This window comes from Pediculus humanus, genomic scaffold, assembly GCF_000006295.1.
Source record: "Pediculus humanus corporis 1103172107642 genomic scaffold, whole genome shotgun sequence".
In the NCBI taxonomy this organism is placed as follows: domain Eukaryota; kingdom Metazoa; phylum Arthropoda; class Insecta; order Psocodea; family Pediculidae; genus Pediculus; species Pediculus humanus.
In genome coordinates this window covers 369,297-377,125 of record NW_002987253.1, presented here as the reverse complement: position 1 = coordinate 377,125, position 7,829 = coordinate 369,297, and positions in this window count along the sequence as shown.

Below are 7,829 nucleotides of genomic sequence, written 5' to 3'. Positions count from 1 at the left end.
ATAAAATAATAAATGAAAATCGTTTAAAAACAAAAATTAAATTCTAGACCGAATAAGTAAAAAAAAAACAATTTCAACACAAGTTATCAATTTAAATAATGTTTATCGAATGAAAATAATAATAATAATAATAATGGTAAGAAAAGTAAAAGATTAAGGGTTGTAAATGTTAAGTCGAGTGATCACAGGTCAGTGGTTACGGTTACCAATGGTCACTATTTAAAAGTGATAAATGGGTTTTTTGGGGTTGATTTTACAAAAAAAAAAAAAAAAAACCACCACAAATAATTCTTTCTTTCTCTCTTAAAAATTTTCCCTTTTTCTTTTTTCATTCAAATTTTCGACAAACGTCGAAGGTTGTTTTCGTCCATTTTATAAAAATCTTTTCGAATGAAAAAACAAAAAATTTTGATTTATAAACTAAAAAGTTTTTATTGAGATACACAAAGTTTATAAAAGGGTTTATGTAATTGATATACGTTAAAAATGTCGTGGCTGTAGAAAACGATTAAAAATTAATATGTTAGTAGTAAAATGTAAACAATCTAAAATTTTTATTATTATTATTGTGTCGTGAAAATGATGATTTCAATGATTTGCTTTCAGGTTTACTAAAAACGAGACCATTTTTGAGAATAAGATTTAAATTCTACGCATCGACAGCAGAAGACAAATAAATTATCTATTTTGATTCGTTACAAATATCAGAAATCGGAAACGGGATCGAATACATTTTAAACAGGTAAGAATTATTATTATTTTCGGGGTTCTTTTTTGTTTTTTTTTTGGAAAAAAAAACGTGGTAAAAGAATCATCACGTGACCCGTACATTTATAATTGTTCGTTTTGAAAAAAAAAAAGAAAAGTAGATTAATTAGTTTCTGAATTTTGTAAACAATTGTTTTTTTTTTCTTTTAAATTTTGTTTTTTTTATTCGAGTGAAAAAAAAATTTAACGAACTAGTTCTCAAAAAAAAGTCAAATTAGTTTTGTTGCACTTGAATGAAAGGAAGTCGAAAAAAAAAAATAAGTAAAAGGTTGCTGACACGAAACTAATTGCCCCCAAAAAAAAATTTTTTTCAAAAACTCGTTTTTAAATACCTTTTAAAAAAAAAAAAAATGTTAACATTTCGTCATCTTTTATAAAAGTTTTTTTTTTTACTATAGTTACGTTGTTAAAATATTTTTGTATTGTCGTGGAATTAGATTTGTCATAGTATCATTTCACACACGCACAAATTCATTCGTCATTTTATCATACCAAAAATCCGTACCAAATTGTTTTACGCACACGAAAGAAAAAAAAAAAATTTTCCTCCGGAAAATAAAAAAAAACGAAAGTTTATCTATCCGACATTTTTTTTTTTTTAATTTTTGAGTTTTAGCCAGAAAATTGAAATCCGGTAAATGAAAAATATAAAAGGGTATAACAATGAAAAAAAAAAATGAGAGAGAGAGAGAAAGAAAGAGGAAGAGGGAGAGAGAAAGAAAAAAAAGAAAAGGTTTTAAAACGCAGAAATAAAATCACCCCTGGCCAACTCCCTCCCCCGTTTTCCCTTTCCTTCCCGGGTTGAAAAGGTTAAAACAAAGGTAATGAGGTGTACTTATTCAAGGAGAGAAAAAGTTTATCAAGGGTGAAAATCAAAAAACCGGAAATAGTAAAAAAAAAAAAAGAAAAAAGACGCGTTCGTATATAAAATTTATTCGAGTGCCGTTTTAATATAATTTAAATTTTTTTTTTTTTTTCGGTTACCACTTTTTGAACGACGACGAAAAAGAATTTTTCTCTCTCCCGCTGCATAACTTTTTTCCGCGGGTACCCCCAAAAAAAAAAGCTTCCCTCCCCTCTCCCCAACCCCCCTCGACGTTTTTCCATTTTCTTAGATTATGACCACCGGTCATTAATTCCACGTTATCTTTTCGCTAAAATAACTTTTGTTTAATCTTTAATAAACTTTAAATTTTTTTTTCTGTGTGTTTGTTTCACACAAAAACCGTTCCTATAATACGCACACGCACACGCACCCGTACACCCGCACATATTTATATTTTTATATCTGAATCTGTTATTATTATTATTATTAATCATTATTATCACGTCTTCTTCTTCTTTTTTCTTAAATTTTATTTTTAAAAAAATCGATTAATCACCGAATTAAACAAAAAAAGAGAGAGAGAGAAAAGGTTCAAATTAATTGTTTACGTTTAAAACCTTAAGGCAAAGCGTAAAGAAGCATTTGTTAGAACCTTAACAAAAAAAATTATTATTATTATTATTATTATTAAATTTTATATTGAATTTTTTGAGGGGGTTTTTTTTTTATATAAAAAATTATCATTTTTTGAACTTGAAAAGGTCAGAAGAGAATCGCTCAACGCAAATCGTTTTAGGCAAAAAAAAAAAAAAACATTTAAAATTTTGATTGTTGTTGTTGTTGTTTGTTGTATTTTTTTTAAAGTTAAAGTATTTGGTTGTTCGTACTATGAAAAAAAAAAGAACAAAATAATAATCCGTTATTAGAATGTCAAAGACAAATGAATAACAAAAATTTTTTTTTTCAAAAATTGGTAACAACAATAACGAAGGAATCGAGGGTTACAAAAGGGTTTTGTTGAACGTGTTGTTTGTTGTTGTTGTTGTCGTACTAAAAGGTTGTTGGTTAAGGTACTCGTTCAAAGTAAGTCGTGGAATGTGTTTGAACTGCGTTGTTTGCATTTTTAAAAATTGTGTGAGTTAATCGTAAACGGTGTTTGTCGTGGGTTTAGACAATGTTTTTATTTTTCGGATGTTTAAATTATTATTTTATGTTTTCGTTCGAGGTTAAACAAATTTATAACGCAAAAATGTTTTAATTAAATATCAAAAATAATAATTATCCACCCGGTGATGAGTTTTTTATTTTACCGTCGAAAAAAAAAGTGTCTTTAGATAAATAATTTAAAACACGTCGTGAAAAACGTCAAATGAAAACAAAAAAAAAAGAAAACGAAATTATATGAAAAATTAGTTGGAATAGGAAAAGAAAAAAAATCATTTCGAGACTTTAAGGGAAAGAAAAACGTTTGAGAAGAAGAAGAAAGGGGGGCCGGAAAGAGTGTAGGGGAGAGGGGAAGGGTGTTGTAAGATATGAGGGTTGAAAACGTTGCACTAATGACACGATGTGAAAAAAAAATTTATCTCATCCGCTTAATATTTTTTTTTTCTCATCTTTTACTTTATTTTTTTTTTATTTGTCTCTTTATAGTGTTTAATAAATTAATAATGTTAATAATAATAAAAGCCGCAAAAAGTAAATAAATAAATACATAAAATTATTAACGGTTAAAAAAATTTATTAAAAAAAAAAACCCGGACGATTCTTTTCCCACGTTTTTTTTTTTTTTAATAACAATTTGAAAAATTTTTTCAAATTATGTACATGAATATTCATAGAATTTATTTATTTATTCACTTGACCGAATCGATTTATTATTATTTGTTACGAAAACAACCAACAACCAAAAACCACGCCAACGAGTTTCGCATAATAAATCATGCAACGTTGTAATCGCAGGTTTTTATTATTATTATTTTTTTTTGAATAATTGCGTGGACTCCAGTCAAATCGTTTTTTTCTTTTTTTTCTTTTTCCAGTTTAATTTTTAAATAAAAAAAAAAAAAAGGATTAATAGTTTAAGGTTGGATCCTTTTTTTTTTTGGGTCGTCACGAATATAAAAATCCGATTTTTATTTTTTGGCTCTAGGCCTTTGAAACCAGTTTATAAAAAAAAATTTTTTTGTTTTTGTTTTCTCCAGTAATCCATTCTTTCCCCGGGTATTTAAATTTCGTGGGTTTAAAAAAAAAAAAATGTTACGTGTGTGTGTGTGTGTGTTATAATAACAAGAGAAAAATAATTTTAAATACAAAAAAAAAAACAAAATGGCCGAAATTCATTGTTTTAATAATAATAATAATACGTATACGGTGATAATTTAACGTTTTTTTTGGAGAGAGAGAAAGAGAAAAAAAAGAAAAGTTTGTTAAACAAAAGGTTTGAATCTTGAAAGGGTTTTTTACAAGTGAGTGTTACAGAGGAGTGATTTTTAATAAAATAATAGTCGAAAAGTTTATTTTCGGGAGAGAGAGAGAGAGAGGGAGGGAGGGGGAGAAAAAAAGGAAAAGAAAAAGGGTTTTTGTCGGACGTATATATATAAAAAAAAATTATTTTCATACTTGAAAATCATGAATTTGGGATGCTGCAAAGGCTAATGGCTCCAGTATTGTGTGTTGGAGCTACTTGTTGGAACTCATCAATCACCACGACCACCACCCGAACTACGTTTGACTTTTCTCTTTAACAAGGACTTTGATCTTTTTCTTTTTCTTTATTCATTTTTCATTGGAAACTAATATGTACGTGTGTGCGTGTGGATTGTGGTTGCGTAAGTGTGCGCAAAAAATTATGCAAGAATAACTGAAAATCCTCGCGTTTTTTTTTCTCTCCATCCTCGTGAAACAAACAGAATCCACCCGAATTTTTCGTTCGTCAAACACGAATTTTTAAGTTAAAAAAAAAAAATCTAACGAAACGTTTCGTTAGAAACCCACTCACCCAAGTATGAGTTAAACTAGAGAGAGTCTCGATACCCGCGGTTACTCTTTTACAAGAGAAAACATTGCAAGTCATCATCGCGCCTAAAATGGTCGAAAGCACATCTAAATTTGAGAGAGAGAGAGAGAGAGAGACGAAAATTGTTTTGCGGCGGTTTTAAAAATATCCGACGACGGACATTGTACCGGTTATAACAAAACCCGTCGTGACACACAAATAATCGTGCACGAATAAACCTCAAAAAAAAATTTCCAGCAACGTTCCAGAAAAAAAAAGAAACTATACACAATGGGAACGAACGATTATTATTATGAATTACAAATCATTACAATTACTTACAACAAAATGTATAACGATTGATGACGTAGATATAACAACGCAGGTTACTTGGATAACCTGATAAAAATAAACCCGTTCGAAAAGTTTGATTTTTTCCTCCTCCTTCCTGGAGAAGTTGCCACCGTCTCGAATATCGATCGAATCGATAAAACTAATCGATGATTGTGTGTGTGTCGCGTGCGCGCGTTCTCGTTAGGAAAAAAAAGTTAAAATTATTTTATCAACCGTGAAGAAAAATAAAAAAATAAATGAATGGAAAAGTGGCAACTGGAGCAATAACGACAGCAGCGACGACGACGACAGCTAAGAAAGACGATGACGAAGGACTTGCGAAAAATATAAAAGTCATTTTAATTACTAAAAAAAAAACCTTCGAAAGTTTTTCACTTGTCAAGTTTTTTTTTTTTTTTTAAATGAAAGAAAAAAAGGGGGGGGGAAGAAAAAAATAATAAAATTTGTGATTTGACAAAAGGTTCTAGAAATTTCGTTACTATTTTCCTGGAAAAAAAAATTTTTCCCCTTTTTTTTCTCGGTTTCGATTTCCTTCAAAGGAAAAAGTGAAAAAAAAATAAAAAGGAAAAAAAAGGTAAAAAATAAATTATGGGCGGGTTCCCTACGGTAAAATCAAGTCTAAAAAGGGGAGGAAGGGGAGTGAGGGGAGGGGGAGAAAACCTCTTCATTACTCTTGTAATCCCCGGGATGCAAATTACAACAACAGCAAATTGGAATATAATACTCAATTATTTTACAATTAAATTAATTGAATTTTCTCGATTAAATTTTATTTTAATATGTATGTATATATATTTTAGCGCCGTTTTTATTTATATTAAATAATAATTATTATTTTCAACGGTGGCGGTGGCGGTGGTGGTGGTGGTGGTTGGTGCGTGGAGTAAATCGAACACGGGGATGAGGGGAAAGGAAAAAAAAAGGGGGAATGAAAATGGGAAATGGGGAAACCTAAAGTTGTTTGAAAATTTAAATTTCAAAATAATAAAAGGGAACGTTTACAATATTGCGTTTCTTGTAAATCATTTCAAAATTAAATTTTTTTTTTTTCCTACGTGAACGATGATAATTAAAAAAAATTTTCTTTACTAAGGATTGCATAATAATAATAATAATTATTATTATTATTATTAATATTTTTTAAGCAACGTGTCAGAAGGTTTTTTTTTTTTTTTTAAATTTAAAATTCAAAAGTGCCAATACGTAGAAAAAAAAAAAAAAATGAAACACGAAAGATTCAAAGCCGCTAATGTATATTTAATAACTAGGTACAAAAATATATACAACAACAAATGCAGCCAACCTGACGGCTGAATATAATTTTACCTCCCCTTCGAGACGATTCTTTTCAATCCTTGTTTCGTTTTTTTTTTCTCTCTCTCTCTCTCCCGTTCTAATTAAATTTATTTAAAAAAAAAAAAAAATTATAATAATTATTAAATAATTACCGTTGAATTTATTCTCCATTTTAAAATAATAATAATAATAATAATACGTTTTCTTTTAGGAGTACAATAAAAATTTTCCTGTGATGAAAATTCGAATAATCGAATCGAATTTAAGAAGCCGATTGATTTTTTTTTGTTAACAAGAGTTAAGTTTTTGCCATAAAGTTCCGCCATTTTGAAATTGCAATTATTATTAATATTTTTTTTTGTTTTTGGGAAAATTCAAACGCACGCGCATAGAGTAAAAAAAACCTTGCAAAATATAATTTATTAGATAGATAAATGACGTTGAATTTTCAAAAAAAAACCGGAAATGAATATTTCGTCATGTATATTTTCTCATGAGTTTCCCACATTTTGGTATTTAACCTTGTACGCCCCTGATTTTTTTTTTTTTTTAATAAAAAATTCGTGGAAATTATTTTCCTGCCACTAAAATAATAATAATAATTTTTTTTTTCGTAACGTAACATAAAAAAAAAAAAATTAACACGCCATTTTAATTTAAAAAAAAAATTATAATTTAACCGAATTTATGAGATGAGACAAGAAGAAGAGAGGAAATTTTTTTTTTTCTGCGATGTTATGAAATTATCATCATCATCATCATCATCATCATTATTATTATTATTAATTCTCATTTGTATAATTTTTTTTTTTTTTTAGGAAATTTTTTAATGGAAAACCAAAAAAAAAAAGAAAATTTCTCCGACGACAGAGGAAAATCATCCGACGACATAAAATACGGATATTTATTTGCTCTGACGTCATCACATTCTCCAGGTTTTTCTTTTTCAAGGTAAGAAAAATTTTTTATTTAGTTATTAAAAAAATCCAGTCTCGGAAAAAAAGGAATTCCAGGTGTAAAAAATCGAAAAAAATTTTTTTTCTTCTGCTTCGTAACAAAGTAAAGTAATAATAATAATAAAATTTTAAATTTCATGGCCGAACGTCCGAAAAAACTAATAACCGAGAGACGGGGAAAAAAAAAATTATTATTATCGTTACGTTTTATAAAATAATAATAATAATGATAATGTTTAATAAGTTATTTCGTAAGAAAAAAAAAAAAAAAACGTATTTTTCTTTTTACAACGCTGGAGAAAAGTCAGTCTGGAATATATATATATTTTATATTATTGCTATTTATTAACGTCTGACTGTTTAAAAAATATTATTTCCGGTTTTTAGAGTTTTCTTTTTTTTTAATATTTTCGCCTCTACTAAATTTTAATTATAGATTTTTATCAAGTTTATAACATTAGTTTTATTTTTTTTTTGACGTGACGTTTTATTTAATTATGTTTTTCTTTTACCTCTCACTCTCTCTCTTTTATCGTTATTATTATTATTATTTTGTTTTATTTTTAATTTTGGGTACATAGAAAAAAACCATTCAATCCTCGTGATTTTTTTTTCTTTTTTTTTTTTTTTTGAT